Genomic DNA, 12,178 nt, shown 5'->3' with positions numbered 1-12,178 from the left:
TCTTTACCTGAGACAGGGTTTCTCTGTGTAGCCCTGGCTGTCCTAGAACTCACCCCGGACACCAAGCTGGCCTAGAACTTAGAGATCTGCCTGCCTCTCTCTCCTGAGTGCTGGGATTAAAGGTGCATACTTCTACTACTACCTAGCCTAGGCCTACATTTTTTTGTAATGTCTTTGTCATGTTTCAGTATCAAGGTAGTTGAGAGCTATATCATCTTTGCTTATACTGTGGACATACCTTTACCTGCTAAGCTATCTCACCACACCCAAAGATTAATTTTAATATGTATGAAAAGTATATGAATATTTATCATAAACTTTCTGGTTTTCCTTAGATGTTTAAAATATTTAAAGAAAAGCAGTGTTAGGGGAGAGCGGAGGCTCCTTTTCTTTATGTCAAGCATTATTCTTCCACCTACGCTTTGGATCTTGGGTCCTGGGGACCCACGTGGCTCAGCTTGGTTATTCAGCTAGGCCATCATCTCAGATGCTCTTCATGACCCTTGTCACATGACACACTTACTGGTGTGGCTATTGTTTCTCTCCCCTTTGGTAAGCAAGCCCCTTGAGGCAAGGGACTTTATTTCTAATCTTAGAGCTACAGGTGATGCCCATTTATGAAGCGAATATATGCAGAGGGTCCTTCCCCTGCCCGCCTGTGTCGGCAGGACAGGCCCCCTGACTTCTGTGCCTTTTCCTGGAAGTGAGGACGCAATGGACCTGATGAAACTGGAAGCAAATTCTTCCTTCCTCAGAGCTTCAGATTCACAGTCTAGAACCCTGTTTCTGTGCATATGTGAGTGTGTGTGTGAGAGAGAGACAGAGGCAGAGACAGACAGACATGTAAGAGGCTGAAGGCTGTCCTCAAGTATCCCCTCCTTCTATTCCACTGCCTGCCCATGCAGGAAGCTGGTGAAGAGGACCCAAAGAAACCCTGACAAACACAGGGCCCCACCTCTGTCTCTCTACAGCCTCTACCAGGGCCCTGGAGCTCATCTCTTCCCCCAGGTGTGGGTACCAGGTCACCACAATCCTTCAGAAGCTTCCGTCCTGCTTCTTGGCTGCATGGAGACACTCTGGCTCCACAGGCCCACGCAGAAGCCGAAATTCACATAATTATAGATAATGATAGGTGGTGGGGAGCTTCTAGAGTCCCAAACCCTGATGATACACTCACCTGCCAATCAGCTGAGGGCCAGCGAGGCTGTAATTAAGCCTGGCGCCAGTAGTTTGGAGATCCTAGAAACAGAGTAAGGACAGAGCTGTCACCCGGTCTAGTTCCTTAGGTTTGGGCTCCAATGTTGTTCTCCAAACCTTCATTCTCTTATCTGTAAAATGGATTTGAAACTCATGCCACCAACTATATAGGGAAGAAAGATAAATGCTTTGGGTGGGACATGGCTGATCTTGGGAAGATAGGCCTGAATGGTCCCTAGCCAGATTCAATGATAACCCCAAAGGCTGGCTTAGCACAAGGTCATCCTCAGGGTAGGGCAATGGTTCAGTAGATAGCATGTTTCATAAGGACCTGAGATTGGACTTCCAGAGTGCACATAGGCCTGATGTGATAGCCCAAGTCTGTAATTCCAGCATCCCTATAGTGAGACAGGAGGAAAAGACAGGAGAATCCTTAGATGCTCACATGCTAGCTACCCTGATATACACAGTGGTGAACAGCAAGGGATCCTCGTCTCAAACAGTAGAAGGTGAAATCTGACACCTGGAGTTGTCTTCCGACCTCCATATATACATCATGGCACACACACACACACACACACACACACCACAAAAGAAGCAAAAAGAGTAATTCTCCGCCGGGCGGTGGTGGTGCACGCCTTTAATCCCAGCACTTGGAAGGCAGAGACAGGCAGATTTCTGTTTTAGTACATTTTGCTCTATGAGATTTAAAATTTTAAAATTCAGCCATCTCCTGTTGTTCTGCACCCTTAATTCCCACTACTTCCAAAGTCAATTATGTTTTTTCCCCAAGACAGGATCTCATGTACCTACCCCCTGTTGGCCTTGAACTTCACATGAAGTTGAACATAACTTTGGACTTCTATCTCCCAAGTGTTAAGATTAAAGATATTTACTACCATGCCCGATCTATGGAATGAAGGGCTCATGTTAGTCAGGCATTCAACCAACAGAACTATGACTCCACCCCAGCCCCCTTTTGTTTTTTGGTTTTGGCTTTGTTTTGTTTTGTTTTCTAAACAGTCTTGGTATTTTCAGGGCATCCTCAGATTTATAGTCTTCCTGCCCCAACCTCCAGAATGCTGGCACTGAAGGTGGATACCACCACAACAGGTGGAGGAAACCCATTTTTTTAACATAAAACAAAATTATTTTGTATCTCTCTATGTGCTTCTAAATACATGCTTATACAGCTATTTTAGCTTTTGCTATAACCACTGTGTCCTGGCTTTGGAAGAAGGCACTTCCTTTCCAGCCCTACCTCTCCCTCCCCTAAGATCTGGGTCCCTTGGGCTCATTTTTGTATTTTTGTGTTCAGTGGATATTAAGGCACTTTGTTTTGTTCTTATTTTGAGACAGGGTGCTGCCACATCACCTAGGAGGTCAGGAATATGTGGGTTCATTTTGTGACCACATGAACTTCATTGACAACTCAGGCATTTATGGTTTTCAGGTTATTCTAGCTTCTTGCACAGCTTGCTGATTTTCTCAGACATAATTTTCCTCATCTCATTTGCTTCATTTCTAGGTGCCTAGCCCAACTGTCCCCCTAACCCTCTGCCTCTTCATTTGCTTGAAATATCGGCCCAGAAGCTTCCTTCAACATGGTAAGACTGTTGCCTGGGGTGTGAAACTCATTCTATTTGCAAGTACTTCTAATTGTGGAAGACACAGGCACAGTGTAAAGGGCTCCCTGTCCTTTCTTCAGAACCCCTCGCAAAGCTCCAACAGCTGCTCCACGATGTCTCTTAGAGACAGGAGGCAAGTGTCATGAGTTGCTAGGTCTCTCTTGCCACCTTCTGCCCAGAACAGTTTCTAGATTTGCTTTAGGTTTTACACTGTGATATTTCGGAAGCCAACAGGGCAGTCATAGGTAGAATGTTCTCATGTGACTATGCCTGGATTCTGGTTCTGACAGGATGGTCCCTGAGGTCACTCTGTTCTTCTATGTTCTGTTGGTGAGTATGGGGATCTGGTATTGTTTTCTTTGTATGTGTGTATTTGTGTGTGCATGTGCACATACACATGTTCAGATACCTATACTCTGTGTGGAGGCCAAAAGAAAAGGACATTAGATGACCCCCTCTATAGCTCTCTGTCTCATTCCTTTGAGGTGTAGACTAATACTGAATCTGAAGCTAGGCTGACAATAAGTAAACCCCCATAATCCTCCTGTCTTTACCTTGAACAGCTCTCAGGTCACAGTCTGCACACGTTCAACATCTTATGTGGGTGCTGGGATCCAAACTTAGCCCCTTGTATTTATGCAGCAAATGCTCTCACCCACTCCAGCCTGGCCTCCTGATGTTGAGTCCCCCATGACAGGAGTGTTGGGCAGTGTTGTTGCTTCAAGCCTTTGATTAGCTTTTATTTTTGAGGCGGGGGGTGGGGGGAAAAGGGTTTCAAGACAGGGTTTCTCTGTGTAGCTCTGGCTGTCCTGGAACTCACTCTGTAGACCAGGCTGGCCTTGAACTCAGAAATCCACCTGCCTCTGCCTCCTAAGTGCTGGAATTAAAGGTGTGTGCCACCACTGCCCGGCTTTGATTAGATCTTGTTTCCCAAGTCACATGTTATTTTTTAAGTAGTAAGTTCATACATGGAGATACTTTAGCATTATGCAGATATCTTGTGGGTACTGTTGTTTCTAGTTTCCATAGATGTTTCTTACATGAAATAATTATCATAAAGTGTCTTTCCTCTTTTATTACATGGCATCTATAATAAGAAAAATCTTTCTCTTCATTTATCAATTCATTTGTTTATTTTAGCAGGGTAGATCTACTTTATCCAATGTATTATAATCCATTGCTTTTACTACTACTTTAAAGATTTATTTTCATTTTGTGTCTATGGGTATTTGCCAACATGTACACGTGTGTCCACATGCATTCAGAAGCATCAGATCAGTAGAGGGTATCTACTCTAATCTCCTGAAACTGGAGTTACAATGTGAGCTATCATGTGGGTGCTAGGTACTAAACCCAGGTCCTCTACAAGAGCAGCCAGTGCTCTTAAACTCTGAGCCATCTCTCCAGTCCAGCTTATTTTCATGTTCAAAGTACATCACACTGATCACAAGCTGGCTGCTGTGTCCTCTGACTGTCCCTATCATTTGTTGAGCACTTCCCTGCTTCTGGTTACAATAAAATGTTCCAGGTTTGCGCTGCTGCTCCCTTGGGCTCAGCACCAGGGTTAGTTCCTCCTCTGAAATGCTGGATTCTCACCTAAGAACCCTTTTTCTAAACCACAGGCTCTCACCTGTGGAAAAGCTTATACCTGACAAGTCCTGCCTTGGTTTCTCCTTTTCCACATCATACCTTCTTCATCAAAGAGCAATGCAGACTTTTATTCATGATGTCCTCTCCCTATGTACACCTTCTACATAGGCCCATCTCTGACCCTGGCATCCTGTCACCAGGCCACTGGAACTGCACAGAAGCAACCATGACCTTCCTCAGGCTGTCTAATGATCCCATCAGGGAGGGAGGGAGGGAGGGAGGGAGGGAGGGAGAGCAGCAGGCATTACATGGTTATTCATAGCTTTAGAAGATTTCTGGGAATTTCTGGAATGTTCTGTTTGTCTCTACCCCCTCCCCCTTTGTTGTTGTGCTGAAGAGGAAAAGAATAAAGATCCAGAGAGAACTGTGAGAACTGGTATGGACCAGTCCTGTCTCCCCACAGCCCTCAAATGTCTTGTCAACTCCTCTTATGAGTTTTTGTGAAGATTTTACAAAATGAAAAGCACCATTAGAAGTCAGGGTGGATGGATCAATTTTGTAAACTCCATGTGCTGGGGGCATTTCAATATGATCTCTTGTATCCCCTCAGCCAAGGCGGCCACTGCTGTGCAGGCCGTCTCTCACTCAGTGTTACCTCCTTCCACACTCAGAGTGGCTCTGTTCAGCTCCGTTTCAACTGTCAGGCTTCTGCGAGAAGTTTTAGCGAAGAGTTTGGGAGGAAAGCATGTCCCACTGGGCTAGTCGGGTGATGTGGCCGAGAATCTGACCTAGCCTGAGTCTTAGCTTCTCGGCTGGGAAGGGGAGGCTGGCCCTTGAGGCTCTTCAGGCTCAAGTCACCATCCTGGCCACCACAGGGTGGGGGGAGGGAGGAGCACCTGCCTCTTCCAGAGAAACAGGTCACTGGGCTGCTGGGGACTGGGCCTGCAGCCAAAGGGAAGCCAGAGACAATGAAAGAGTCAATGGCTGGCTGGCCCAGCAGATTGTGCAACTTCCTACAGGGCCTGCAAACAGGACTTTGGCCCCAGAACCTTGAGCTCTTGGTAGCCTTTCCCCTTCCCCCGGGACCTCAGCCACCAAGTCTCTAGGGATGAAAGTGGGTGGACCAGGGTGCTCCCTCAGTTCCAAGGGGCCACCAAGAAGGGCTCAAACACATGGTTGTGAGGTACTGTGAAGAAGGGAATGAAGGAGAGAACACTTTGCCTGCACTCAGGAGCCTGAGGCAGGGGAGTTGTGAGTTTGATTGTGACTCAAAAACAAATGACAAGGTTGGGGAGCATTCTGTGTGTTCATGTGAGGGCATGGGCTGCAACTGTACTTAGACAGGGCCACTTGTGAGTTAAGGGGAGACACAGGAGAGAAGTTGTACATGGTCAAGATCACCCACATGGGAATGACACCCAAAAGCTGTGCTGTGCTCTGTGCACACACTGGAGTAAACACAAAGGCCTGAAGAGTGTGGCATGTGTCCTTGAACATGAAGGCACCTTGGTAAGCTGTTGTATAGCTCTGTGTGTTTGCTGCTACTTGCTTGGACTTTGGCGATGAGACAGTACAGTTAAATGCATGTGACATCCTATATATGACTGTTGGTCTATAAGATACAAGCATGTCACTGTATGTGTGAGTAACTGGGACAAACATATATGTGTGTGTTTACATATGTGTAAACCTCAGTACTGACCCTGTAGTCTCTGTGATGGCTGGTAAACAGAGATGGCCTCTCTGATACATGTGAGCACATACAATACATATATGCTCCCATAGCTGCCTAGGTAGGTCACATGGTCTTGGGCTCTGTCTCAGTTCATCCTGTGCCATGTCCCTCAGTCTAAACATCGTAGCAGCATCTCTACCCTGAGCCTCCGTTGGCCCCTGTGTTACACAGAGGACAACGTTGGGCTGGATGAGTTTCCAGGTTTCTCCTGACCTTGTGACTAAAATGACCTCTGCCTGGGCTCTGTACTGAAGAATGAAGAGACTAATTCCAGGATGTCTGTAAGCAGCCACTGGAGACCTTGTTGCAAAGCAGGACAGCTGCTCTCTTTCTGAAAGTTGTCCCAGCAGCTGCCCCTTTGGGAGCAGGGCTCTGGGGCCATTGTTGAGCACAGAATCCACCTGCATTCTCTCCAGGGCTGGTTCTCAAACCTTTTTCTGCATCCCAGGAAGATGTGCTTGCTGCATGATGCTCTGCTCCCTTCCATGATGTCCTCCCTCCCCACTGGCTTTCAGTTTTGAAGAAGTGTAACGTGTCCCCTGTCTCAGAACGAATGAGCTAGTGTGGCAGGACTTCCTGGGAAGCTTCAAGGACCTAGAGCCTCCTGTGCTCTGTAGACACAGGACCTCAGAGTCCTGCCTCTGACACCCCCCACCCCCAGAACAGACTGGAGATGAAGAAGAGCAACATTCACAGGCAGAAAGAAAAACACCTAATTCTGCAAAAATCAGAGTCACTCAGAAAAACCGAAGCCACTCTTGAGTATTTCAAACTGGTTACAAGGAGGAGAAGGGCTGAAAAGCCAACAGCTAACTGCGGGGCAGTTTGGTGTCCAGCGATTGAAGAAACTGCTTCCACTCCAGAGCTGGATGTAAAGGGAATTGGGGACTGCTTGGGGGCAGTCTGACAGTGTTGACAGGGACCACATGTGGAGCTGGAACTTTGGTTGGATGGATGGTTCTGTAGGAGCTGAAGCCAGAGAGCAGCTGGTGCTGGGAAAAATGGCTCCAGCACACCTGTGCTTTCAGTGAAGAGGGTGGGCAGGAGAACGGAAAAGAGATCAGGAGAGAGGGGCTTCTCTCCTCTCCCCTCCTCTTGCCCACACCACCAATCTCCTTCCTGTTAGCCCAGCCCAGCAAGACACTAGCTGGTGAAGAAGCCTGGGGAAATTAATTTGCAGGGAGTGAGCAGACCTGCAGGCCAGCCAACACGCAGCACCCTGATCACTTGCCCATGATGCACTTCACATAGGCAAAGAACTGGAAAAGCAAAAAACTGCTTGGCAGTAACCCAGGACTCTGAATATGGTTGATTTCTGATAAGAACTCAATGGGCAGAACAACCCCCTCTGCAGTGCCTCATGGTCCTTCACAGCATTGCCACCATAGTACAACAAACCTAGGCCAGGGTCCCTCTTTCTGCTGCAGTTGAAGGCTCTGGAGCTATAGGAAAGCCAAATGGACTCTTCAAGGACCACAGCTGGAAGGAAGCAGAGGAAGGGTTCAGACAGATGGGAATACTCACTCCCTAACCCCAAGTCCCAAGCCCGAGAGAAAGGTAATCAAACTTGTGGTCGGGTGTTGTGTGTGTGTATGAGGTGGGGGTAGGGGCAGCCTCTGAGTAAAATTCTGAGAAGGGCAGGGTTCTGAATTGTGTCCCAACAAAATGAATGACATCACGTGGATGGAGAGTGTGTAAAGAGGAAGCCAGGGCTGGAGCAGAGGAAGCTAAATTTGCTATGTAATAGCCAGTCTTGAGAGGAAAACATGAATCTCTTATGATTCCCAGTGCCTCCTTAATGCCTTAATGCTGGGGATGAAGCTTGAACACAAGCTATGGTGGGGACAAGCCACGCTGAAATACTCTGCATTAAGTAGTGGGCTTCTAGTCCTCAGAATAAGATGTCGAGGGTATGGGGGTAAGAAGTCAAGTATCTCTCTGAGTTATTGCAGCTAGAGAGATAGACCGAGAAGTTCTCAGCAGCATACACCCTGACCCCTGCCTCGACAGCTTTGTCTGCATTTGCTGTCATTACTGCCAGCTGACCACCATGCACCAGACCCTGTACCCTATCACATAGCCTCCAAGACCTGCCTGCCCCTTTGGCTCCATCTGTCCTCCCTGCAGACCATGCCTAGCTTCTGTCCTCAATAGCTCTTCAGACCCACGGGGAAGAGAATGTGTCTCACATACATTGGCTTTTCTTAGCTGAAGATCCCAGTGTCTAGGGAGGACTGGGAGGTGATTCAGGTCTTCCCTATCCCTCTGGTGCTTCTTTCTATCCGGCCACTTTCCACACCAAAGAGTCCCAGGCGCCCCTTATGGCTTACCCAGCAGCACTTTCACTTCCTTGTTGGAGGAGGCCTTTGACCTGCTGTCACCGCAGAGTTTTCAGTAGCTTCAAAGGACTTAAGGGGCAGCTTGGGCCTTGCTGAGAGCGGGAGGCCTAGGCCTAAGGATCTGGGGACTCACCTCTATTGCAAAGCTCATTGCAATGGTAGGAGAGGCTCAGGGGCTTCTTAGTGAGACACGGCCCACACAAGACAAGCTTTGGCCATGTGGTCGGTAGTCCTCATCGGCTAGGCAGACTTACTTGGCACACAGGAAACAGGGGGCTGGAGTTTGATGCTGGAATTGAATCTTTTACTCTCCCTGATGGTCATTAAAGAGACTCACCTGCATTCTTTCTTTTCCTGATTATCAAATCTCTCCTGGTTCTGTTTATAAAGAGAAGTGGGGCCAGGGGACAGAGCCATCAGCAGGAAACCTCAACATCTTGAAACTATGGAAAGGGGAAGGGGTGAGAGTTGAGCCAATGTGCTGGATTGTCGTGGTATGCCACCAAGTCAGAGCTCAGGTATGAAGCTTCTCAGTTTTGAAAGGCTCTCCCCACACATCCCAGGATCTTACTCTGTAGCCAGGTTGATGTCACCCTCATCCTCCTCCTGTCAGCCTTCAAAGTACTGGGATTATAAGAGTGAATCTACATGGCTGGTTCAAAAGCAGTTCTCTTTCTGAAACAGAATGTAAAACTAGATTCAAGCATGCACATAAGGGCTGGAAAAATGGCCCAGCAGTTAAGATTTGCTGCTTTTGCAGAGGACCTGAGTTCAGTTGCCAGTACCCATGATAGGCAGTTCACGACCTCCCGTAACTCAAACTCTGGGGGAACCGGTGCCCTCTTCTGGTCACCATGGGCAACTGTACTCATATGAACACACTCCTGCATAGACATACCCACATATACATCATTAAAAATAAATTTTAAAAAGAGTATCAGGGCTGGGATTATTCAGTGGTACCATGTTTGCTTAGCATTCATGAGGCCCTGAGTTCAGTCCACAATGCTAGAAATAAATTCTTTAGAGGATTAGATTTTTTTAAATAATCAAATTATTTTTAAATAATTAAAAAAATTATGTAGAGGAATAATAGAAAACCCAAAACAGTACAAAAGCTGTGTATGGAGTTTGGTAAAATGTCTTCACACATTTACCAGAAATATTTACAAAGAAATGTTTCCTCATTTCAACTGGGCTTCTCCTCTTCTTTGGAGCGTTCTGTAGCTCCCAGATACCCCAGGGGTGCACAATGAATAACAGTAGCACAGTCCTCTTGCTACAGATGTGTGGCCCAACTCTGAGGGTACTGCCCAGGCCCTCGTTGAGGAGGACTGTGCCAGGCTAGATAGCTTGGCTGTGCAGCTTGATGTGGGCTGCACACTCTTCTTGGCTATTTACTGACTGTGGAACCAGGAGGAGAAGTTAATTATTGTCTCTGAGCCTTGGCTTGCTCACCTGTAAAATAAATCAATGGATCCCAGCATTGTTTCTGTAAAAATCTGATGACATCATCCATGTAGAGCATCTCTGGCTCCTGTAAACATGAGGCGGCCAAGATTCACCAACTGCCACAGTAAGCACTGTGAGCTATGATAAGGGTCTGTGGTTGCCTAATCCTGCGTGTGTGTGTGTGTGTGTGTGTGTGTGCGCGCGCGTGTAGGAGTATCAGGAGGACAAAGGCAGTACTCTGAAGACAGAAAGAAAAAGAGCTCTGAACACAAGTTCTCAGGTCCGCTGGCCCCAGGCACTGAGCTGCAGCCTTGCAGGGTCTGCTGCACCCCAGCTTGGTCTCTGTGGTGCAGGCTGTAGTTTCCGCCCCTCACTGCTCTGCCCACTCCAGTTTCCGGCCTCCACTTCCTTCCCCTTTACAGACCACACAGGGCCTTCAGAGGTAGCCACTTCTTATTTTAGCTGAATCCTTGGACAACCGCACCCAGAGGTGCCCTGCTCCCTGGGGTCCGTAAGAGGCCTGAGACATTCTTTGACCTTAGCCCAAAGCAGGTGAGGGGCTGACTCTGTCCCTGGGGCAGCCACCAATACTCCATTCTTGGCAGGATCAGGAGGCCTGGCCGTGAAGCAGGGAGACATGGGTTCAAGTCCAGCCCAGACACCCACTGAGTGATCTGTTATAAGTTCCTCCACCTTTCTAGGCCCTGTGCCATATTCACACTAGGGGGCCTGACACTAGAAGAATCTGGGGCTGGGGGTGTCTTCACCTGGTTCCCATGGTGTCCAGCTGTAAAGTGCTGAATAAGAGTCTCCAATCTTTGAAAGACTTTCTTTCTTCCTTCCTTTCTTTCTTTCTTTCTTTCTTTCTTTCTTTCTTTCTTTCTTTCTTTCTTTCTCTTTCTTCCTTTCTTTCTTTCTTTCCGAATTTCTTTCTTCCTTTCCTAATTTCTCTCTTTCCTAATTTCTTTCCTAATTTCTTTCTTTTTTCCTAATTTCTTTCTTTCTTTCTTAATTTCATTCTTCCTTCCTTTCTCTCTCTCTCTCTCTTTCTTTCTTTCTTTCTTTTATTCTTTTTTTCGAGACAGGGTGTTGCTGTGTAGTCATGGCTGTCCTGGAACTCAATCAATAGAACAGGCTGATCTTGAACTCTGAGATCTGCCTGTCTTGGCCTCCCGAGTGCTGGGATTAAAGGTATCACAAGACAAAGTCGTCATCTACAGAGTTTGCAACTGAGAACCATACAGTCAAGTTATACATTCTCTCTCTCTCTCTCTCTCTCTCTCTCTCTCTCTCTCTCTCTCTCTCTGTGTGTGTGTGTGTGTGTGTACATGCGTGTGTGTGTGTATGGGTGTTCCTCTCATAGATTTTTTTTATATTTATATGTACATATATTTTAAAAATAATAAAAGAAAAAAGACTATCAACTTGAGAGGGTGTGATGGAGGATGTTGAGTGTGGTTGAAAGGAGGGGACATAGGAGGGGTTCAAAGGGAAAACAGGTAAGGGGGGAAATATGGAATACTTCACGAATTTGCATGTCATCCTTGCGCAGGGGTCATGCTGATCTTCTCTGTATCATTCCAATTTTAGTATATGTGCTGCTGAAGCAAGCACATCGTACATTCTTCCCATAATGTTTTAAATAAATTTACCATTCTCTGTTGGGCCTCATTGGGTTTCATTGATAGCTATCCTGGGGTGCAAGTAGCCTGTGGCCTGTGCACTGGGGCCTCCTGGCTCAGCTGAGCTGACGGTAGCTTGCTTGGGGAACCTGAAGCTTATTCTTGGGGTGTCCAGCTTTGCTTTGGTTTGGGTGCTGGGGACTGAACCCAGGCTTACACATGCTAAGCACAGGCTCCACCACTGAGCTCTACCACCCCCCTGGAGTTTCATCTCTAAGCTCATCCACTGCTGGGGGCAATGCAAGCTAAAGATAGAATGGCCATATGACCCAGCTATATCACCACCGCATATATATATATATATATATATATATATATATATATATATATATACCCAAAGGCTTCCTTCCCTACCGCAGAGATACAATCTGTATTTATTGTGGTACTATTCGCAATAGCTGGGAAAGGGAACCAGTCTAGAGGCCCAGCAACTGGTGAATGGAAAAAGAAAATGTGCTGCATGCACACAATAGAGTCTTATTCGGCTGTAGAGGGGACCACAATTATGTCATTTACAGGGGAGTGACTAAAACTGGAGATCATCATGCTAAGCAT

General features: G+C 47.0%; 1 non-coding gene across 1 annotated transcript; it reads right to left on the bottom strand.

Annotated features, from left to right (window-relative positions):
• Nucleotides 1-11,448: 11,448 nt before the first annotated feature.
• On the bottom strand, nt 11,449-11,555 carry LOC116092641. The gene has a single exon (XR_004119383.1). It is a non-coding gene; the product is annotated as a U6 spliceosomal RNA (small nuclear RNA).
• Between the last annotated feature and the right edge of the window lie 623 nt (nt 11,556-12,178).

This window comes from Mastomys coucha, unplaced genomic scaffold (genome assembly GCF_008632895.1).
Source record: "Mastomys coucha isolate ucsf_1 unplaced genomic scaffold, UCSF_Mcou_1 pScaffold15, whole genome shotgun sequence".
In the NCBI taxonomy this organism is placed as follows: Eukaryota; Metazoa; Chordata; class Mammalia; order Rodentia; family Muridae; genus Mastomys; species Mastomys coucha.
This window is presented reverse-complemented; position numbering and strand designations above follow the sequence as displayed.